Below are 24,422 nucleotides of genomic sequence, written 5' to 3'. Positions count from 1 at the left end.
ATGATTTAAAGCATACCCCAGTGGTTGCGGAGTTGGCTTTACATATTAAAATGTATATCTGCCAAAACAAACGGTTTATAGCAACATTAGAGTAATGAAAGACAGGGTAAATTCTAACTATATTGCAACATCAAAAAAAATAAGTTATAATTATACTATTCAGGTTTGTATGCAGCTCTTTGATGTCAATTCATAGGTCACTGTCCTATTTTAGGATTGTATCTTCTGTACTGCAAGTAACCCACTGAGCTATCCACAGAAATACAGTTTATCTGCATTTAAAAATGAGGAACAGACAAAATATTGCTCTCCAGCAGGATCATTAATCACCAGAGTTTTTATTTTATTTTTATAAACAACCTTTATTATCCTTCACAATGTCATACACAGCTTGCAGCCTACAACCCGAGGGCCGGCAGCGAACCTTTAGCAGCAAAGCTACGCTCCCAGTCATAGTATACACAGCCAATTAGCCGACAACCCGGGGGTCCGGCGGCGCTTTCAGCAAAGGTTAAACATGCCTAGAGGGATGTGTCTGGCAACTCTATTATATCTTGTCTGCCCAGGGTCGCGTGGAACAATACTTCCCCCATCTTCCTATGGAGGGTGCTTGATAACTCCGCAGGTGTGTGTAGACCTATAACTCCTGAAGAAACTACTTCTTAAGCAAAACCCCAACTCCCCCCTCCCTAACTGTCGTACAACCCTCCCACCTACCTGATTATGCTGTTGCCTTAACCCACGCTCTGTCATGCGTCCCGCCCAGCTAAGGAGGATCGTTGCTATGTGTAGAGTGCTGCCTGTTTCGTGTGAGGTAGAACTTCTGCTGGTCTTCTTTCCTGTCGCCGCGGGGGATCCATTATCTACGCCCTACAATACGTCAGGGTACATCCCCGTCCAACAAGTATCCTTACGCTGCTCCCGAATCAGGGGCCGCCCCTTGTCTTCAAATGGTGTCAGGACTATGTGTCCGGCCTCGTTATCCTACCGCATCGTCATCCTCAGTGGGTGCTTGTACATCAAGTTTGTCTGCCTGTTTATCCAACTCCGTGCTCTTGGCTCTCAGATGGGCCTGATACAGTCCCCAGAAATTCTTGGGGCGACTAGTGGGGGGAAGGAGCTCATTGTAGCATTCTGACTGAGTGCAACTGTATAGCATGTCGTGTGCCCATCTTTTTATAGTAGGCAGCGGCCCTCTCATCCAGCACATTGAAACCACTCGCCTAGCCATCAGCATGCCCATGTCAGCCAGTCTTCTCAGCGCCACCTGGAGTCCCCTGGAGTGACCCAGGAGTGCCAGAGCGGGGTCAGCGGGCAGCTCCATCTCTAATATTGTGCTCATTTCAGTGAACACTGCATCCCAGAACTTACGAATGCCTGGGCACCACCATGCAAGGTGCATAAAATCCGCTATCAGTGCATGGCATCGTTCGCATTCTGCCGTTTGTCTAAGGCCGTATCTGTGCAGTCTCTGCGGAGTGTAGTACACTCGTTGGAGATACTTAAAATGAATTAGTCTGTGCCGTCCATTGAGAGACAGTTTCCTGGTGCTCGCGCAGCAGTTTTTCCACATTCCATCATCTATTGTAACCTGCAGGTCGCTCTGCCATGCCGTTCTTGCTTTCGATAGTTGTTGCTCCCTGTGGGTACCGCCCATTTTATATAAGTTGGTGACTAATTTATTGGGGAAGGTGGTCTTGATAACATAAGTAAGTTCCGGTACCTCCGGCGGTTCCGCCAGGTCCGGGCCCAAGAGATCAAATAATGCACTGCGTATTCTATGATATTGGAAGCGAAGTAAGAGTGGGGTCTCGCCAGGTACCGGCACAGTCTGCTCCCATGTTTTTACCGTGCCATTTAAAAATAAGTCTCCCATTGTGTTTATGCCAATCTTGTGTAGCGCACTGACCACTCCCTTCTCCGCCACCGGAGCAATCCATAATGCCCATTCTATCGGCACTAGAGGGGAGTATAATAACACACCGTCCTGTATCTGCAGCAGCGCATGCCATGCATGGTTAGTGGTTGCTATCGAGTCCAGCATGCCAACTCTGCGGTCCATCGGTTTGAATACCGTGGCCGGTAGCAGAATAGGGTCTGCAAAAAGCCTCTCCAAGCGCACATGCGGAATGCTGGTGTTTCCGTGGATCCACGTGTGTAAGTGGGAGGCTTGCGCCACCCTGTAGTACCGTTCCATATCTGGGGCGCTTAGCCCTCCCAGCTCATACGAGAGCGTTAGTATTGTCCATTTCACCCTCGGCTGTTTACCTCCCCAAGCGAGTCTGATCAGTAGCTGCGTCAGGCTCTTGAAGAAGGCTTTCGAAAGAACTATTGGTATGTTGTTAAATAGGAATAAGAACCTGGGCAGAACGACCATTTTCATAATGGCTATACGTCCCATCAATGTCAAAGAGAGGTTGCACCAGGCGTCCACGTCATCTGCGAGCCTACTGAATGCAACACCGTAGTTTTCTCTCAGGAGAATCTCTGGGTCGGAGTGGATCATAACTCCAAGATATCTAATCAGTTCTGTCGTCCATTGCAACGGATATTCCATTTTAAAACGTACCGTCGCTGGGGTCAATGGGAATGCCACGGATTTAGACTAATTTATGCGAAGTCCGGAAAGCGCACCAAAGCGGGCCACTTCCCTCAGTACTGCTGATAGGTTCGCCTCTGGGTCTCGGACATACAGAAGTGTGTCATCCGCGTACGTCGAGGTGACAATTTTGTAAGTTGGGAAGTTTATACCTTCGTTACAGTGATACTCCCTAAGATCGCACGCCAGCGGTTCGGCCACCAGCGCATAGAGGAGCGTCGAGAGCGGGCAGCCCTGTCTAGTACCACGACTAATCTCGAATGGGTTAGAGACCCGGTCGCCTATACGGAGTCTAGCCTTAGGTTGGTGATATAGCGCTCCTACCATTTGCAAGAACGGCTCGCCAAGTCCCAGCTTTCGGAGAACACGCAACATGAATGGCCACTCTACTGAGTCGAAGGCCTTCTCCATATCAAGGAAGACATCTATGGCCTTCGTATCTTGACGGACGTGCTGCAGAAATCCCAACACAGTGCGAATATTATAGGTAAGGTTCCTGGTCGGGATAAATCCCGCTTGCGCCGGGGCTACCAACTCCGGGGCCAATAACGTTAAGCGAGTCGCCAGGACTTTGGCGTACAGTTTTGCATTGACATTCATTAAGGACAGTGGCCTGTAGGAGGCACATGCAGTCGGTGGTTTACCTGGTTTTAGAACGGTCACCAGCAACGCTTCCCTCATAGAGCGTGTCATACTGCCCTCAACACAGATGTCATCAAACAGTGTGGACAAGTGTGGGATTAGTTTATCCTTAAACGCTTTGTAGAAGCCCACAGTGAGTCCATCCGCTCCAGGGGCACTGTCCGAGCGCATCCCCGCCAGCGCCTCCAATATCTCATCCTTGTGTATGGGCAGCATCAAGAACTCCCGGTCCGAGTTGGTTAGGAAAGGCATTCTGATATAGCTCAGATAGTCGTCAATTTCCTTCTCAACATGGTCCGATCTAGTCGCGTAGAGTTCTGAGTAATATTTCCTGAATTCGTCTATTATCTCAGTCTCTTCCCTGAGTGTGTCACCGGATGCCGTCTCCAGTTCCGGTATAACCTGTGGGGGTCTATTGTTTTTCATCAGTCTGGCTAGGAGAGAGCCGGGGCGCTCTCCCTCACCGTACGTCCGGGCTGTCCCATATTTCCCCATTTGTTGGACTTCCCTATCCGCCTCTTCGTTATATTCTGCTATGAGGTGTTTAATTTCCTCCGACACGAAGGAATCCTGGCCTCCCCGCTGCCTCTGCTCTAGCTCGGCAAGTTGCTTCTCTAAGTGCTGTAGCCTCTGCCGTATAGCCTTGAGGACACTCGAGTGTTTGGACATGGCTATCCCACGAATGTACACTTTAAACGCTTCCCAAACTGTTTGGAAGCTGTCGACCGAGCCTACGTTAATGTCAAAGAAGTTGTCAATCTCTTCCGCTAGCTCGCCTCTGAAGTGTTCAACTAGTAAGGAGTATGGGGGAAAGCGCCACGTGAATGGCGGTATCTTTTTGGCTGGGGTCACCAATACCAGAAGAAGCGGTGAATGATCTGAGAGGGTACGAGGAAGTACCGTACAGGTCTTAATGTGTCTCATAATCGAGGAGGATGCCAACCAGTAGTCAATTCTAGTGTGTATGTCATAGTAGGCCGAATAATGTGTATCCGCCTCTTGTTGTGTGCCTGCGTCTCCACACGTCCACTAAGTCTAGTGTCAACATCTCAGTCTGTATTTTCAATGCAGCTGCAGAAGGCCTACGAGGTGGGCCCACTGACCTGTCTAGCTCCGGATCCAGAACCAAGTTGAAGTCACCCCCCAGAGCATTTGCGCCGTGGCATGTTCTCTGCAGTGCTGAGCAAGGTTGTGGCGGGCCGTGATATTTGGACATAACATCGTCTTTTGTTCTGATTGCAACTTATCATGGTTGCACATAAAGTCTCCACTCTAACCGTGTTTTGATGACCGCTTACCCACTTATTATGTTCTGCTACCTACCGAACATGTTTTGCCACTAAGGACCCACTTTAACAACCCGGCTTGCACTAATTCTAGATAATTGGGGTCATCTCGGTCACATCTTTGAATATTAATAGATGCTGTAACTCTTCTCCACTTTCCAAACGAATTTCGCGTTGGGATGCACTTTAACTAGGAAGTACGCTGCCCCCAGTACATGGTGTTCCATCTTTGGATGTTAGCAGTGTGCTTTGAAACATCCATAAAAACAACACGAAATTCCTACACTATCTATGCCTTGATAAAGTCTCAGTGTGAGACGAAACACGTGTTGGCGAATAACGTGCTGGGAGAACCTTTTATGAAATTTGAATAAAGAAATGATTGAAGATCACAGACTTGGACTCCGAATTGAATTTGGCTTGATAACTGTTGATCCCTTACTATATTTTTTTGTGATTCATCTTTGAGGTTGTTTGTTTAGCATTCATCAATTGTTTGAATTACTTTTTGGTGTTGAGGGCTACATACTAGAGCCTATTACTGATACATACCTATTTGGAGTGCTGTAATTCGAATTTCCCTCTATAGATTCAAGGGTGTCATAAAACTCTGGGGAGTCATAATTAGGTCCATACACGTTAACCACAATGAGCTCATAACCCTTCCCCACACATCTAGATATTAAGTAGCGGCCCTCCGGGTCCGCTCTCAGTAAGGTTAAAGTCATTTTGATCTTGGGTTCACCCATGTCAATACTCCCCTAGAATGTGTTGTAAACCCGGCTATTGTGATGTTTCCCACCAGCCCTCTACCAAGAAGCATTTTACTTGTGAGCGGGAGGTGATATTCCTGAATTAATGCCAAGTCCACATTCTGTCGCTGCAAATAAAACCTTTCTGAAGTTACGATGGTTATTTAGACCTCTCACATTCCAAGTGACAGCTCTGAGCGTTCCCGGCTCCCCCTCCACAGCTACACCATGCGCGCCAGCCATCTCAGCAGCAATGCAGCTCGGCAAATGCCTGCCGATACATCAGGACCACCGCAGACAGAGCAAACAGGCAGAAAAAACAACATTTCTCTCATAGACTCCCCCCTTACAACATTAAATTCCGAACCCATACCTGCCCCCCTCCCACAGCCAACCTCCCCCAACCTGGCCTAGATGAACCCCTTCCCCCCACCTCCCATTCCCCAGAACTTCCAATAGGGCCATAACGTACCCTGTGGTGCGATACGCGCTAGGGCCGAGGTCGCCTGCTAGGTTATGTGGACTAACGATGCGTGTCACCTCTCTCAGGCCTATTCCCCCAACCCCGCCGTGCCATGTGTCGTGCACCTAAGTGAGGAGTGTAGAACCAAAAAATGTCCAGCATTAATCCATGTCCTCTCTCCACCCCCCACATGGATCCGCCACAAGCGCTGGGCTCCCACCGGAGAACCCCCCCCCCTCAATGTTTAGCACTAGTTACCTCCCAGATGTCGAGGTCCGAGTTCTCCCCACCGTTGAGGGTGGTATGTCTCTGTGGGAGCAATAGGGGAAGCACATCACGACAGGAGTGGCTTCCGTAGCAGTGGGCCCCCTCGCCTCTCATTGCACTGTCGTTATTCTTGGTCGTCCAGGCGGCTGTTGGTCTCGTCCTCCTCGTGATTGTCATCAGACCTGTTGATCCTGTCCCTCGCCCAGTTCTTCAACGCTTTCTGCAGTGCATGTGTGTCCGTGAAGATACGAGACTGCCCCTGTCGATTGACCCTGAGTTTCGCGGGGTAGAGGATCGCGTAGTCTAGACCCATCTCTCTCAGCCGCTTTTTGTAGGGCACAAATGGCTTCCGTGCTTCCTGAACCTTGGTGGTGAAATCTGGAAACAGTGAAATGGCTGAACCCTCATATTGCAGAGACTTGTGCGTTCTTGCTACCCGTAAGGCCGTATCCCTGTCACGGTAGTTGAGGCGTTTCGCAATTATGGGCCGTGGAGGTGCACCCGGGTGGGGGGTCCCAATGTGCGGTGCGCTCTCTCAACCACAAACATTGCCGAGAACACGCCCTTGCCCAACAGAGTGGTAAGCAGGCCCTCTACGAATTTCTCCATAGGGCCCGTAGAAGTCGTCTCCGGCAGACCCGTAATTCGAAGGTTACTGCGACGGGTGCGGGCCTCCAAATCTTCAGTCTTGTCTAGGAGGGCCTGCATAAGTTTGTCCGTTCTTTTGTGTCCCGTATCTAACTCCATTTGGGCCTCCTCCACCTCAGATACTCTACGCTCGGTCATGTCCAGCCTTTCCGCGTGCTTATCTAAGCGTTCCGCCATTTGGTCCATTCTATAAGTCAATGCATCTATTTTTGTGCCCAGTGAGGATATGCTCGTCTGCAATCCCTTCTCCATTGATAACAGGAGGGCTTTGATGTCTGTGCCCGGCTCCTGCTATTCATCCTGTCGAACTAACTCTTTGTCCACTACCGGCGATTCACTGTGTTGCAATCTCCTCTGTGAGAAGGGAAGTTTACTCTGCGTTTTATCGCCCTTACCCATCATGCAAGGGTCTCCGATCACTGTGCTGCGTTTGCGGTGTCGCGTTGAGGCCTGGGGTCGGGATTCACGTTGTTTGACTTTTTCGCGTACCAGCTGCCTCTCGGGGCGCGTGCTCACAGGCCTGGTACCCGAATCCAGTGCCAGGCCCTGATGTTTCAATCCTGTAGGTCAGCCCTTCCCAGTGCATCCAGCGGCAGCACCTCGGCAGCAGATAGGTGCCGCCCGTGCATACCCCGACAATCCTGCACAGTCTTCCGTCTCACTGGCCCCCTGCACTCGCCCCGTCAGAGTGGCTCACGGCAACCCATGACTCCAGTCATGTTACTAGGCCTATGGTCCTTTTAGGTCCGGCTGTTGCTGGGAGGATTGTTTTCTTTTGGGGGGGTGTACGCACCCCGCAGAAGCTTCAGGGCCGCCCAAGATGGCCAGTATCCGGCTCTGATCGAAGCCCTACTTGACACCCCAGCCCTCGCAGGTAATGGCGGCTCTCAATGCTCCCCGGGCGGGCTTCTGATTCAAGGGGGGGCCCGCACAGCAAAGTTGTGGCTGCAAGGCCCGGCGGGGATATTTGCACGCTCAGTGTCCTCTCCGCAACACAAGCGGTGCCCCCAAGATGCAGCGTTCGCCCCCCAATGGCTGCGCCCTATCAGGTGAGACAGGCCGGGGGCCGGGATCAGTGGCGGCGCGCAGGCCGGGTCCGCTATCGGCCCCGGCGCGGCTCTCAGCGATCCCCCGCAACTGACAGTGACCACTGTGTAGTGTGGGTATTGTCCGCATGCACTCCTACCAGTGTATGATGCGGGGGGGTAGCAGTAGTCGCGGCGTAGCAGCCACCGGGCAGGCCGACCCCTTCTCGCCTGCACTGGCCGCACGTAGCGCGACGCACAGCGGATCCCTCACTACTCCAGTGCGGTGCTTTGAGGCCCAGCCTAGCACCTCACAGTCCGGATTCGCCGTTCTCCTCCAGGGACAACCACCGCAGTCGGGCCGGGTCAGTGCACGCTCTGACACCTCCAACGCCCAGGGGGGGGCAAGAGGACTCTGCAAACTCACTTTGGGCCAGAATATAGCAGGATATTAGCACGGCTTCAGCGGAGCTGTGGGATCAAGTGGCCATCACGGTCGCCGGCAAGCTCCGCCCCCCTTAATCACCAGAGTTATCTGGACATTTTAATAGTTGTGTCTTGCATCCGTCATGATAACGATACAACGATATAAAATATACACAGAATACACGAAGTATGTGTCATGCTGGGCCCTCATAGATTTATTTTTTTTAAACTAATATACACACATCCTCGAAGCATACATCTAGCTGGGCCTTTGCAGATTAAAAAAAAAACGGAACAATATAGTCACACATTCTCTTAACTGCTCCGTTCAAACTCTGTGGCACAGCCCAATCTCATAAACAGCTAAAGAGGTCAGGAAAGGTGAATCTGCATCAACAAACTCCTTTTCTCCAGCGCTGAAATATCCACGCAGTAGGACAGTGCACACACATTACCCGGTGCCAAAGAGGATTTCTCCCCTTCACCATGCCCCTGTACCTGCACAAGTGGGCGGGGACACAATCCACCTTCCTAAAAGGAGATGCGTGATTGGGGTGCCTGTGCGAATAAGCCCAGGCCCAATCACACAACTCCTAGTAAAATAAGAAAAATAACGTACAGATGAACGTTTTAATTTCATTGGCCATTTGCTGTTGCCCCTCTGACGTCAGGGCCACGGTTCATGTTTGGGTGGGCCAGGCTCATGTTTGGCTAGAACCGGGCCTGGTGTGCCCTTATGCAATTCTCCCTCCATTGCAAAGCGCTCCCATCAATATTATGAGTAAGTATATTCCTCCAGGATGAAATGTGAATGGTCACTACCCTTGATAAAAAAAAATCCCCAACCTCTGTTTCTTGATTATCTACAGAGTCCCAAAACTCAGTGTGGGAAATATTTGAACAGGGTCACAGTTTGTCTGTGCAACTTGAGATGTCGTCTCAGTGAGAAGGTAAGCAGGCTTCCCAGCTGAAGGTGTGTGGTGTGACAGGTCTTCCAATGCAGGTAAAAAATTGTCTGAAATTTGATATCTGTCATAAGGGTGGAACTAGAGTTTTTCCTCAAATAGAGCACACTATACCCCATTTACATTTTGTCAGGTTTTTCCTGGCGAAATGTGAATGTGGAAAGAGCACAGCGGCGTATATTTCTGGAACACTCATGATTTCCATTCAGTGGTAACTTGTTTGACTTCAGTTTCCCATTTTTTGCGGGCGCACGCTGCTGAATTAAGCAAATGCCTTATCAGCATGTGAGACCTCCTCGGAGGGTCAGTGTATGCTGTCTGCAGATGGACTCCTTTACCACTTAATCCCCACTCCTTCAAGATTACAAAGTCATAGATAATGGAGAAAATGTAATCACAGCAAATGACCGTCACTCCATTTAACAATTGGCTGTAATGGGGCTTGATCCAACAGGTGATAGCCTGGTCTGGTGGCTCAGTGGACTAATGAGTCTACTGCAGTGGCCTGTGTTTGACCTCATGGTCCAAATCCCTGCAGGTTGACTCAGCCCCATCTGAGGTCGATAAAAGGAGTACCATTGAGTTGGGTAACAACAAACATCTGTTATTCAGCGCCAAGATACCCATAGTGGTGAACGTGCGCTTTACAAATACACATGTTATGTTATGACGCTCTCAATAAGAAAATAAAAAAAATGGCTTTAGAGGGTCATCCATTGCAACACCCAAAGCATGATTTCCTATTTGTGATCCAAAATTTGAATGCCACTCAAACAGAGCAATGGTTGATGGAGCCTGACCAAAATACTTCTAAGTACTACTGTGGTCTTTATTTATTGCAGAAGTCTACCAAGCAGCTAAATATGTCTCTAGCCTAAATCTAAACTAAGATACAATTTTACGTTTTGACACGTACACGTTTGGAATAGAAGCTGTAAAGTGCATTATGTGCCTGTGTAGGAAGGTGCATGGAAATTACTGTACAGTGCATAGTATACATTTACAAAGATAACAGACCTACTTTGTGCCTATAAAACTGCTCCACACTTGAAGACAAGTGTTCCCAGAGGCAAACAGAGGGCAGTTCGCTCATCAAGGACTTTTTTTCGGCAGACACCTATTCACGTGAGGCAGAAGGCATCTTTGTTCCCTCTGCCCCTCTCCTGCATTTCTGCAGACCGACGAGTGTCATTGGAAATGTCAGGATGGAGACCAATTAATGAGCAGCCTGGAGGGCCTCCTCTGAGAATCGCAATGCGATATTTCATTAAAAGCTTTTCAAATTGGTCTTGGACAAGTGGCAACTGGAGCCTTTCTTCAATCTCATATTCACTGGGGATAGAACGAGCATAAGTATCTTCCTATGCTTGTGTCGACGCTGTTCCATTTTTAGGTTCCGCCTGGCGTCCGCTGCGCAGCAGCGTTCGCGCAGGCGAAATCTTATGTTAGAACAGTACGGGGGCTTTGTCCCGCCTGCTCTTCCATTGGCTAGCTCCATAAATGGAGGCTAGCCATTGGAAGAGAGATCTGTCCGTCATTGCCGGAGCAGATTCGTGGGCGTTCCGGCGATTTTTACTGATCCCGCCCCTTTTAGAACGTCATGCGGCGGTGGGCGGTGGTTTATTTATTTTTTCTTGAAAGATTTTTTTGGGTCATTTCTCCAGGCCGACCGCCGCCGGAAGAAGTCCATGTGAGTGCTCCCCTCCCCTCCGCTGTCCGTGTGCCCATTCCCGCCCCCCCCTCCCGCTGTCCGTGTGCCCGTTCCCGTCCACCTCCCCCTCCCGCGCCCGTTCCCGCCCCCCCCTCCCGCTGTCCGTGTCTCTGGTGGGAGTGGAGTCTGATTGCTGCTGAACTCTGGTTCTTCTTCGACCTGGGAGAGATGGATGCAGCATGACTCTTAGTAGTTTTGCTTAATCCAGGGCGTTAACACTGGCGCTGTATGTGTTTCTGCTTGTATGTTGCAGGGTCCTGTGCTGCTTTGTTTCCAATAGAGTATTGTGCTTTGGTTATCACTCTGTACAGTTCTGCTTAAGCTGGTTTGTGAGGACAGCATGCAAAGGAGAGTCTTATTGAGCGGTCCTCCTCTCTGGATGTTTCTGCATGTACCAGGATGCGATGGTTGATGGTGTAAGCGGTTCTGTTTGGATCGGGGTATCTCTACATGAACCATATGCAAAGGCTGCAGCTCTGGTTATTTACTCTTGATCTGATGTGAGGTGTTTGTAGATTTGGGCAATTCTTTGTGAATCGACATGCGAGGGCTGCATTTTCAGGTAGTTCTGCTAGGACTGAGGTGTGATGACCACAGGTGTAGCTGCGTCGGCTTGAAATCGATTTCAACTGGAGATGTAGGCGGTTCTCCTAAAATGTAGTGGGCTGTTACGACTTTTAGTTCTGTATGAACCTGTATGTGAGGACTGTAGGTGTATGCTGTTTGGATTGGGGTACGGTCGAAACCACTCCTGGAAGGCCAGCGTGAACCACAGCCACGACCTTGGCCTAGTTGCTTGGCCTCAAACTGCTGCAGCCCGCCCTGGCCCGAGCACAGAGCATCGCTTGTTCTGACGCCCCTTCTCAGAAGTGGAAGGCTCCCAGGCAGCGAAGGCTGCTTCTCATTAACTGACAGATCTGCTACGTCCCCTGCAAGAGGAAGTGTACACGGGAAGTGCTCCAGCTCCATGGCTGCTGTGACGCATTTTCTTTAGCCATGGCCACTTCCTGCTTAGTTTATTAACCCCTGCTTCGTGTTCTGTCCTAGAAAGGCCAGCTTCTCGAAGTTGTAATTAACGTTAATCCTGCCTTCGCTTGGCTTGACCCCAGTTGAACATAATTACAGAGCTCAGGCCCGCGTCCCCCTCCCATGTTTTAATAGCGCCATGCTAACTTTATGGCATGGCCATGTTGTTTGCCGAGATAATGTAGGACACAGGACCTTGGGCAAAGATCATGTGTAAAGAAACACTCGTAGGCACCTCGGACACGGTAAAATGCCACCAATTGAAACCATAATATCCAGTATTAAAACGCTAAATACTTTTTTTTTAAATTATCTTCACTGTTGAATTTCCTAAAAAATGGAAGCTACGGACGCAGAACGTGCCAATGGGGGCGAGGGAAGCTAAACACGCAGCAGTAATGTAAACTTGTAAACTTGTGAATTTATAAAGCGCAAATTGTTGCCAGGAGGACGAATCGGGAGTATTGCAAGGAAAGATAACCGAGTTGCACGGCAAAAAACAAGACCGCAATCTTCTTGTTACAGACAATATTTTCTTTGTCGATTTTTCAAGCTTGGGGCCAGAAGGAATTAATAAAAACAATGATTTTAGCTGACATTATTGTAGCACCTCCCTTCAGTCTGCAAAGCACCTTCTACATCCCTCAGGGCTGGAATATTGAAGATGCATTTATGTAGGAGATAAGAGAACCCCTTAACGCACATTTTAAGGATATTGCAAGAGTTTTGTTACGATATAGTGGAATGAGGCCAAAGGGCAACTTCTTATTCAGAGCGTCGAAGGACTTACAATACCCTGGCTGTGCTTGCTCCCCTGCAACCTGGCTGTGCTTGCTTCCCTGCCCCCTGGCTGTGCTTGCTTCCCTGCCCCCGGCTGTGCTTGCTGCCCTGCCCCCTCGCTGTGCTTGCTTCCCTGCCCCCTCGCTGTGCTTGCTTCCCTGCCCCCTCGCTGTGCTTGCTTCCCTGCCCCCTCGCTGTGCTTGCTTCCCTTCCCCCTCGCTGTGCTTGCTCTCCTGAGTGTGTGTGTGGCTCTGGGTGGGTGGGTGTGGCTCTGGGTGGGTGGGTGTGGCTCTGGGTGGGTGTGTGTGGCTCTGGGTGGGTGTGTGGGGCTCTGGGTGGGTGTGTGTGGCTCTGGGTGTGTGTGTGTGGCTCTGGGTGTGTGTGTGTGTGTGTGTGGCTCTGGGTGTGTGTGTGTGGCTCTGGGTGTGTGTGTGTGTGTGTGTGGCTCTGGGTGTGTGTGTGGCTCTGGGTGTGTGGGGCTCTGGGTGTGTGTGTGGCTCTGGGTGTGTGTGTGGCTCTGGGTGTGTGTGTGGCTCTGGGTGTGTGTGGCTCTTGGTGTATGTGTGGCTCTGGATGTGTGTGTGTGTGGCTCTGTGTGTGTGGCTCTGGGTGTGTGTGTGGCTCTGGGTGGGTGGGTGTGTGTGGCTCTGGGTGTGTGTGTGTGTGGCTCTGGGTGGGTGTGTGTGTGTGGCTCTGGGTGGGTGTGTGGCTCTGGGTGGGTGTGTGGCTCTGGGTGTGTATGTGTGGCTCAGGGTGTGTGCGTGTGTGGCTCTGGGTGGGTGTGTGTGTGTGGCTCTGGGTGGGTGTGTGGCTCTGGGTGTGTATGTGTGGCTCTGGGTGTGTGTGTGTGGCTGGCTCTGGGTGTGTGTGTGTGGCTCTGGGTGTGTGTGTGTGGCTCTGGGTGGGTGTGTGGCTCTGGGTGTGTATGTGTGGCTCTGGGTGTGTGTGTGTGGCTGGCTCTGGGTGTGTGTGTGTGGCTCTGGGTGTGTGTGTGTGGCTATGGGTGTGTGTGTGTGGTAGTAATTGCTGTCTGCTGAGCTCGTCCGTAGGGTACAATAGGTCTCACATTTGCGAGAGATTAAGCTAATTGCAATGTAAATGACAATGCCATTTATTTATCTGTTTTCAAAACCAACACATAAATACAAAGTTTGTTGTCATTTACAATGCCAATAGCTCTAACTTTTCCAAAGGCGAAACCATTGCATTGTAAATGCTTGTTAAACCTTCTTCACAGCAACCCCTGGGAGGGACTATAAGAGACACTCGAGCAGCCTGAAATATCGCCGGACTACAGACGTCGGTGCTCGGGAAGCATCTGCCGGCTTCCAGCAGCGTCTGAGGAGGGAATAAAGCCGGCCGAGCGGGCCTGACTGCGTCACAGCGCGCAGAACCAGAAACGCATCACTGCTAATGACGCGGCATCTGCCGCTGATGTTTCTTAGCAGCACTTCCGACTTCGCATGGTTGAAGGTCACTGCATGACAGCAAACAGCGGCGCACCGAGGCTTCAATGGAAGGGCAGAAAACATGCTCGACGGCCGAGGCTGTCGGAGTGGAGCCAGCGCTAAACTCTGAAAATATACAAGAAGCTTCTCTGCAATCTTTAAGGAGGCCTGGGCTGCAGAACTTTGAGGAGCCAAAAGCCAGCCCCTATGAGTCGAATACTGGTAGGCGTGCAATGTATATGCCCCTCGTTTAGAGGTGGCCAGAAAAGAAACATTGGGCATAAAATGGCGATGCCCGTTTTAACCACCTCTCAGTTTCCCTGCTGTTGTGATGTGGACCATGCCCACATGCTAGGGAAACGATCACACAGACACAGTGGGTAGGCTACTGGAACGGGCCACGAGCACGTGCACTCCAGCCCCTTTATTGGCAGGGTCACCTGACCGGTGACGCCTGTGTTGGACGGGTGTGGGGTGGGTGTATGGGCCAGCCCTCGGGGGAGTGGCTGGCATAACACTAGACTGTGTCCAGCAGGACACAACATTCCTTCAAAATATTATTTAAAACAATTATATAAAATAAAAAGTCCAACCTGTGGGAAGGAATGAGAAGACAACTAAAAATAACTGAAGTCTCAGTTCTGAGATGCAGCCCGCAGGACAGCGGCGGACAGGTGCAGCTGGGAGCACCCGGGCATCTTGGCACATATCCATACTTTAACCAGGTACATCTGAACACAAACACGGTGCTGATGAAGTCTGGACCTTTCAGTTTTGCGTCAGTTGAGTGACAGTCCACCTATGTGATGTTAGTCGGTCTTATAGTTCAAAAGTAGGTGCATAAGGAGCGCAGGTGGAATCCACTGTGAATACCTGACAATGATGTTGCTTGATCCCTTGAAGACAGTCTTGGCATTCTGTGACCTGTTGAAGTCTCTGTTGAATGGTGTAATGAAGATAGTTGAGGCAATGATGAGCATGGAATGTTTTATTCCTTAAGATGTAAAGTAGAAACAGGCGAGTGCCAGATAACACGACTCACAGGCTCCAACAGCAACCGCAATGTGAGGTCTCAACATGGAATGCAGAAGACATTCGATTAGTACTATGACTCACTATATCACGAGCCATTAAAGGGGCAACCATACAGTAACATATTTTCAAAGTGTTACACTACACATCCCCCCTTCTTCACAAAAAAGAAAAATGATGAAACAGGTTAGAAAGGAGGTAGGGAGGCCAGGGAAAGGAAAGGGAAAAAGAACACAGGAGAATGCTTAATGAATAAAACGCATAATAAAATTACATAATATAGGGCCAGATGTAGGAGCCCTAATACCGGTCGGAAACAGCCGATTTCGGCCATTTCCGACCGGTATTAGGGTTTTCAGATGTAGGGGGCTTAAAATTACAGAATCGGTATATTTACCGGTTCGGTAAAATTACCGATTCGGTAAATTACCGAATCGGTAAATATACCGATTCTGTAATTACAAATGTAGGTGGCACACTTTACAGTGCCACAGGCCCTTAAGAGTCGGTATTTTACCACACAATCCTATTGTGTGGTAAAATACCGAATTCAGGTGTGCATGTGCATGCACACCTGTGCAATGTGACACACAGACATGCCCTTAGGGCATGTATGTGTGCCACATGGCACACAAGCCTGTACCTGGGGTGCTAGAGGGTGTCAAAGTGACGCCCCCTGCACCCTTGCACGATTCGGTATTTACCGATTCTGTAAATACAGAATCTGTATTTCCCATTGATTCCTATGGGCTTCAAAGCCCAAAGGAATCAATGGGAAATACCGATTCTGTATTTACAGAATCGGTAAATACCGAATTTTACAGATTCGGTAATTCAGATTTTAAAATTACCTACATCTGCCCCCTTCCCATTTACAGACTCTTAAATACCGAATCGGTAAAATTCGGTATTTAAGAGTCTGTAAATGGGAATTACCTACATCTAGCCCATAATCTTTCAACCACATAACATATTCTTTCAACCGGATCACTGACTAAATATCAAGGGACAAAATATAGACTACCCAAAATATCGATGCCAAAATATCGACAGACACAATATCAAATTCCTATCTATAAACAGGTAAGTACCAAAATATCGAATCCAAAATATCGTTTAATAATATATACTTTGTAAAAATCTCGAATTTCTTAAAAATAATGTAAAATTAAAAAAATATTAAAAATAAATAGCTAAAATATACTTAAAAATACTTAAATTACCTTAAAATGATTAAATAATTATTTTAACGTATAAAAAATAACATACAATCATATATGTTAAAACATATAAATATATATTAAGATAATATTAATAAAAAATACACAATGTTATTACTGTAGGATAGTGGGAGTGTAAAAATGACTATTCCCACTCCTGGAAGTGCAGCAGTAGGGAAAGCTTTGGATAGCGTAGGGGTAAAAATTACTATTCCCACTCCAAAGAGTGCAACAGTAGGGAAAGCGTTGGATAGCGTAGGGGTAAAAATGACTATTCCCACTCCAGAGAGTGCAACAGTAGGGAAAGCGTTGGATAGCGTAGGGGTAAAAATTACTATTCCCACTCCAGAGAGTGCAACAGTAGGGAAAGCGTTGGATAGCGTAGGGGTAAAAATTACTATTCCCACTCCAGAGAGTGGAACAGTAGGGAAAGCGTTGGATAGCGTAGGGGTAAAAATTACTATTCCCACTCCAGAGAGTGCAACAGTAGGGAAAGCGTTGGATAGCGTAGGGGTAAAAATTACTATTCCCACTCCAGAGAGTGGAACAGTAGGGAAAGCGTTGGATAGCGTAGGGGTAAAAATTACTATTCCCACTCCAGAGAGTGCAACAGTAGGGAAGGCGTTGGATAGCTTAGGGGTAAAAATTACTATTCCCATTCCAGAGAGTGCAACAGTAGGGAAAGCGTTGGCTAGCGTAGGGGTGAAAATTACTATTCCCACTCCAGAGAGTGCAACAGTAGGGAAAGCATTGGATAGCGTAGGGGTAAAAATTACTATTCCCACTCCAGAGAGTGCAACAGTATGGAAAGCGTTGGATAGCGTAGGGGTAAAAATGACTATTCCCACTCCAGAGAGTGCAACAGTAGGGAAAGCGTTGGATAGCGTAGGGGTAAAAATTACTATTCCCACGCCAGTGAGTGCAACAGTAGGGAACGCATTGGATAGCATAGGGGTACATTTTACTATTCCCACTCTAGTGAAAATAAATTAATATAATTCACATAATTATCAATTAATCTATTAATAAAAATTAATTACCAATTAAGAATTAATTAATTACCCATTAAAAATTAATTAACAATTTATTCAAAATAAATACCAATAAATAAACATATTTAATTAATTATAATTAAATTACTTCCCACCCTATCCCCCGATAAACCCACAACCCGCTACAGAAAATAAATTAATATTATTCACATAATTATCAATTAATCAATTAATAACAATTAATTATCAATGAAAAATTAATTAATTACCAATTAAAAATTTATTAAAATGTATTCGAAATAAATACCAATAAATAAATTTACATATTTAATTAATTATAATTAAATTACTTCCCACCCTATTCCCCTATAAACCCACAACCCACTACAGAAAATAAATTAATATTATTCACATAATTATCAATTAATAAAAATTAATTATCAATTAAGAATTAATTAATTACCAATTAAAAATTAATTAACAATTTATTTAAAAAAATACCTATAAATTCATTAACATATTTAATTAATTATAATTACATTACTTCCCACCCTATTCCCCTACAAACCCACAACCTGCTACAGAATTAAATTACGCAAAAATTAAATAACATAAAATTAATTACTTAAAATAAATTACAAAAAAATATACACTTTTCACACATATACTAACATACAAAACACTTTAAAAAATTTGATATTATTAAAAATTCGATATTTTTAATAACCTATATTATGTACTTCGATATTTTGACTTTCTATATTTTTTTAATCGATATTACATTACTTACCTTAAAAACAATATTTTTGATGTCTATATTCTGTCCATTCGATATTTTGTCCATTCTATATTTTGGAGTCGATATTTGTGTTACTCGATATTTTGGACTCGATAATTTGACCATATACCCTTTCAACCAACCAGGAAGAACTCTCCTCCTCTTACTTGAACAAGTTGTAAAATCCGTAGAATTTGTAGACTCATGAATAGGTTCAGTGTCAACAGAATGACCAGCAGAATTACCAGACCCTTCCCCACTGGTTAAAGCAAAAGCAGAGAGGTTGGAATGAGAGGAGGAAGACTTCGAGTCTATGGTTTGAGTATCACTACTGACTTCATTAGGAAAGTTATCCAAACCCAAATGAGATTGGAGATTACTTTTGTCAAAATAATCTTCTACCCAGTCAAAATTAGATGAATGTAGGGGCACTGGATTATGCTCTACCAGTTGATGATTAACATCGGGAGCAACATTTTTGAGATTCCACAACCTGCCATCATTGAGTCTAATGGCATTGCGTAGAACCTCCACCACTTGTTGTGGAGACTCAAATTTACTTTCACCTTTGGGAACCTTAACAGGTTTCTTGATTTGAACCCAGTCACCCACCCTAACTGCAACATGTTTTGTGCCATGATGAGTATCATAATATTCTTTACTCTTCATATCTACAGATTCCAAATCTCTTCTCACTTCAATGGGGGACCATTGTTGTACTTTCCCTTCTAAAAGCTAACTTGGGTTTAATTTACTCCTAGGTATCCTCCCTCTCATCATGGTAAAAGGTGATAGTCCTGTGTTAGGGTGAATAGTAACTCTATAAGCCCAAATTGCTTTCTGTATCTCCTTTTTCCAATTTAATCTCTTACTCATAGCCGCTTGAATGACCCCCTTCATCACTAAAACGTTCCACAGTACCATTTCCAATAGGATTGTATAAAGATGTTGTTTTGTGCTTCACTCCGCACTTATCAAAATAGTCTTTGGCCAATTTGGAGGTAAATTGTACTCCATTGTCACTTAATACACAGACAGGTAACCCTTCCATAACAAATGTTTAACCCGTTCAGCGCGGCGCGAATTTTCGCGCTGTGCTGAACGTTCTGAAAAACGGGTGTGGTCATGACGGAACGGTTCCGTCATGAGCACAGCTCAACCGACGCTCATGACGGAGCCGCTCCGTCATGAGCACCGAAGGGGTTAATCCAAAAATTTTAGAACTACTTGTGTGTCTACTCTTTCCACAATCTTGACAATTGGCCATTTAGAAAAAAAGATCAATAACCAGCAGGCCATACTGTTTCAAATCTCCCACAGGTCCAAAAATGTCAATAGCAATGGTTTCCCAAGGAAAACTGTAAATGAACCCCTCACTCATAGGTGGTCTTAAAGTTTTTAAAGACTTGTCTGCAGAGGAACAAATAGAACATGCTTTGACAAAAATCTCCACATCTTTATCAATACCAGGCCACCAAAATATACTTTTGACGATCAACTTTGTTCTTACAAAATGACCTTGTTAATGTTATGTTATGTTAATGGGAGTCTTGTAGAGCGCTCGGCTACTCGGGGTGTCCCTTCATGGCACAATTGTAACACCTTATTTCGTAGAGTTGTTGGAGGAATGATTCTATCACCTCTCAATAGCAAATCTTTGTCAGAAGACAACTCCACGCGGACATCCCAAAAAAATTTCAAATCACCAGAGAAATTTTGTTTCTTAGGTCACCCTTTACAAATGTGATCTAAAACCATTTGTAAGTCATTGTCCTTTTTCTGTTCATCCACCCATTTGGTTTTAGAGATTTCTGGAGTTCCAGAATCATGGATGAAAGCAATACTGAAGTCTCCCCAAGGGTTATCCACACATTCTTCCAAGGGAATCGGTAGTCTAGACAGACAGTCCACAACAACATTATCTCTACCAGGTACATTGATGATCTTATAGATATACTCCTTCATTCTCATGGATATCCTTGCTATTCTAGCTGAAGCTCCCACACTACCTTCCGTGGTTAAAATACGTACTAATGGTCAATGGTCTGTGCGGATTACCACCGGTTTGCCGCAAACAAAAGCACGGAGATGTTCCAGCGCCCAGGCGCAAGCCAAGGCTTCCCTTTCAATAATGGGGTACTTGCCCTCTGCAAGGGATAAAGCTCTGGAAGCAAACAGAATGATCCTTTCCTTTCCATCTTTCCCTTTCTGTGAAAGAACCGCTCCCAGCCCTTTATCACTAGCATCCGTGGTAACCAAACATTCTAAATTGGGAACAAAGCTACTCAGCGCATTCACACGTTGCAAATCACCCTTAATCAAATTAAACTCTTTGTCGCACTGTGTTGACCATTCAAATTTGACATTCTTTTAGAGGAGTACACGTATGTTGTATACCTTGGATGCAAAGTTCGGTAGCGTTTCCTCAATCGTCGCCAGTTGTAATGAAGATAGTTGAGGCAATGATGAGCATGGAATACTTTATTCCTCAAGATGTAAAATAGAAACAGGCAAGTGCCAGATAACACGACTCATAGACTCGAATAGCAACCGCAAGTGAAGTCTCAACATGGAATGCAGAAGACATTCCAATAGTACTATGACTCACTATATCACGAGCCATTAAAGGAGCAGGAACCATACAGTAACATATTTACAAAGTATTACACTACAAACGGCCATGCTACTTACTGGAATCCATTGGTGGGGCAAAGTAAAGTCCATCGCTCACTCATGTGGGTCCCCCCTTGGATGAGTTGCCACGGGACTGCCTGTGGGCTGCACTGGGGCTGCATATGTGTCTACATTTGGACAGCCTTAAGACCACCTTGCGCCACCGCCTAGTCACTTGTGCAACATCGGGGGAGATGTGTCCTGGTCACAACATACTTTCGCTACTGGGATTAGGATGTAAGCCAGTTACACAAATGGTCACAGGCTCTTCAGATCGTCCCTCTGTATGGCAATGGCGCAGGACTCCAGTCGTGTTACTTGATGTTCCAGGGATAGTGGTGATGCGCATTGGCAAATGATGGAGTGGCTGCCATGAGATGACTTTTTCGAACGGTGGTGATGACGTGCATGGAGTAAGGGTGGCTGGAGGATCCTTGCAGTCATGTAGCTCATCTGAGAATTGGTACAGCTCTTCTTATTTTGTATGTGTGTTAACAAACAGGGATGCCATTTACTTTAAGCAGTCAGTGACAGGTGGCTGGATGGTCACACTGTGAAGAGTGGGGCAGATACACAGTTTACGCATGTAGGCGGCTTACTATTGGTATTCCCGCTGGGCTATCTCCTGTGACGTCACCGCACCCCAGTGGCTAGCTTGTATCAGTAGGTGCACTCAGGTAATGGGACGAGTACGCCTTCTTGTCCCCTTGTTTACTTCTCCTACACACCTGTGGTCATCTCTCCCCTCCTTTTCTTCTTTGCAAAATTTGGCAACGTGCCACGCTCTCTTCTTCTTTGGGTCTTGCTTCCTGTATAATGTGGCGTCTGGCCACATGTCTTCTTTGTAAATGTTGCAAAGTGGTGACAGGCCACGTATTGCATGTCTTTTCTGCACATGCTCTGAAGTGGCGACAGGCCACCTCTTCTCACAGGGACCTCCTGCTTACTCCATCACGTCCTTTGGACTATTCATCTTCTTCCGTCACAGACCGTTCGCAGGTCCGGTCCTGTCTGTAGGGTGAAGCGTCTTCTCAGATGTGTCAGCCATTTCATGGACAGCAGTGAGGTAGGTGTGCTTTGATTGATCCATTCTGCAGTGCTGTCGCGTTCTACCCCAGTATGACTGCGCACATGAGGAATATATGAGGCATGAGTGTGAGGACTACACTTCCCAGAATGCTGAGGGAAGGTGTGCCTCCTCTCCTTCTTTCTGTCCTGTCTACTTAAACTCCTCCTCTTCCTTAGTCAGGTGTTTGTCACCTGATATTGTAGCCGAGTGTTTTTGGATTCTAATCTGCCGTGGAGTACCGTGTTTGTTTCCCTTTTGCTAACTGGTGAGCGCTTCCTGTTACAACTGCTGAGTTATAGTGAGCGCATTGCCGCGCAGGATTAGTGGAGCCGCCAGGATTGTGAACTTGCATTGGTTTTCCCAAAAGCGCGAGGAAGCGCTTTCACCGTTCGAGACTTCCTTTAGTTTTTTGATAATCAGTAGCGCGCTCGCTACAGGATTGTGAACAGCTGACTTGGAAGCTGTTTTGTTTGCTTCGTTTTCTCCTGCGCATTGAAGCGCGATTGTGGAGATATTATTTTGTTCTAAGCTCGGAAGGAATTCGCTCTCACAAAGGTCAAGTGGGAGTGAGACACACCGGGAAAACATTGGAGCCATATCTATCCGGTGCACAGAGCTGTTGGGAGGCTCACATTATCTGTGGGGCGCTATGAACCAGAACTACTTAAACCAGAAGTCTGTCTGGTTTTCAGATAAGTCAAGATCGCATGTTTAAGAGATGTGCAATCTAGTGCATTCATTTGAATGTGACCATCTCGGATTTTAGTGATCAGAACTTGTTTGTTTTCTTTTTCTTTGCTTTATTTTAACTTTGGGGGGTTTTCTGAAGAATACTTGCGGCAGTTTAAAATGTAAGTGTATGTTCTCACATAGTTTATTGATCTACACCACAGGGAGTGTGTATTATATGTATGACGTATTCTCTCTCCCCTGCAGGATTCACTGGCTAGAGAGGAGTGAGATCCACGCAGCTCCCAGCCAGTTCAGGATTGATTACTCAAACTGCTGCAACTTTATTGTTTCTTTGTCCCTTTTTCCCCTTCCCTTGGTGTGGTACAGTCTGTTTGAGTTTACTAGTACTCGGAGGTGGTTCCATACAGGGGGAAGAGGAGAATAAGCATCAGTCATCGCTCCCGCTGTATCCGGCTGATGAAGTTAGTGGTAACCTATGTTCACTTCATGACAAGTGCCTTCTATACCCTTCTTCTGCTCAACAAGGTATTTTGGCTGCAACTCAGCATTGTTATGTTATCCTGATTTATTGAGCGCACAGCTGCCCCAGCAAAGGGGCGTCCTGGCGCTAGTGCAGAACTAAAACCTGACAGGAGGTGGAAAACACAACACAACGACAAAGGACTAGGGGGCTATGGGGAAGAGAAAAGTTTTAACCGCCTTCCTAAAAGCAAGAAGCTCATCGATGGCACGGATGTGGACGGGCAAGGAATTCCACAGTTTGGCGGCAAGGACTCGAAAGGAGCGGCCGCCAATCCTGGATCTTTTAAAACGGGGAACAGTGGCAAGGTGGAGAACAGAAGACCGCAAAGGACGAGCTGGAGCATAAGGAAGAATAAGTTGCTGCAGGATCTGAGGAGAAGAAAGCTTAAGGATTTTGAATGTCAAAATCAGAGATTTAAACTTTATTCTCTGTGCCACCGGGAGCCAATGGAGGTTAAAAATGGTTCTCCTAGCTGAGCAGAATTTAGGCAAACCAACCAGAGCCCTGGCGGCAGCGTTCTGGACGCGTTGGAGACGGGAGAGCTCAGCCTGATTGACTCCAAGAAAAAGAGAGCTGGCATAGTCTAATTTAGACAGAATCAAAGCTTGCACAATGAGTTGGCGTGTAGGAGCGTCAAAGAATTTGAGAGTGGACCGAAGTTGACGCAGGATTCCAAAGCAAGATGCCGCGGTCTTTTTTGTGTGAATGGAAAAGCTTAGTTGGGAGTCAAACCACACCCCGAGGTTTTTAACTTCAGTGACAGGGGTAGGGGTAGGACCGAGCTCACGTGGCCACCAGCTGTCACCCCACAGATGAATTTGTTTCCCTACAATGAGCACCTCGGTTTTTTTAGCATTCAATTGTAGGAAGTTATCATTCATCCAGTGGGCCACAGATATAAGTCCCTCACGGAACTTAGCCGCCTCGAGATCGGAGGCCCCACTAATCGCTACCGCAAGCTGCGTGTCGTCAGCGTAGGACACGATGGAAAGGTTCCCACGCTTGGCGACATCAGCCAGCGGCTGGACATAAAGGTTAAAAAGAGTGGGGCTTAAGGCCGATCCCTGGGGGACGCCCTGGGCCACCGCATGAGGTTTGGATTCAAAGGGGGGAGTGATGACCCTGAAGGAGCGATCAGATAGAAAGGATCTGAACCATTCAAGGGCCAGCTTATCCACCCCTGCCTCAACCAGACGTTGGAGTAAAATGTCATGGGAGACGGTGTCAAAGGCGGCACTTAGATCGAGGAGCACAAGTGCCGCCGTGTGACCTGAATCCTCTAACATGCGGAGATGTTCGGCCATATACAGGAGCGCCGTCTCGGTGCTATGGCCGGGCCTAAACCCATTCTGTGAAGGATCCAAGATATTCGCAGAATGGAGATGTTTTGCAAGAATAGTATTA

Source organism: Lissotriton helveticus, chromosome 1_1 (assembly GCF_964261635.1).
Source record: "Lissotriton helveticus chromosome 1_1, aLisHel1.1, whole genome shotgun sequence".
Taxonomy (NCBI): domain Eukaryota; kingdom Metazoa; phylum Chordata; class Amphibia; order Caudata; family Salamandridae; genus Lissotriton; species Lissotriton helveticus.
The sequence above is the reverse complement of the archived record's forward strand: the minus strand, read 5'-3'. Positions refer to the sequence as shown.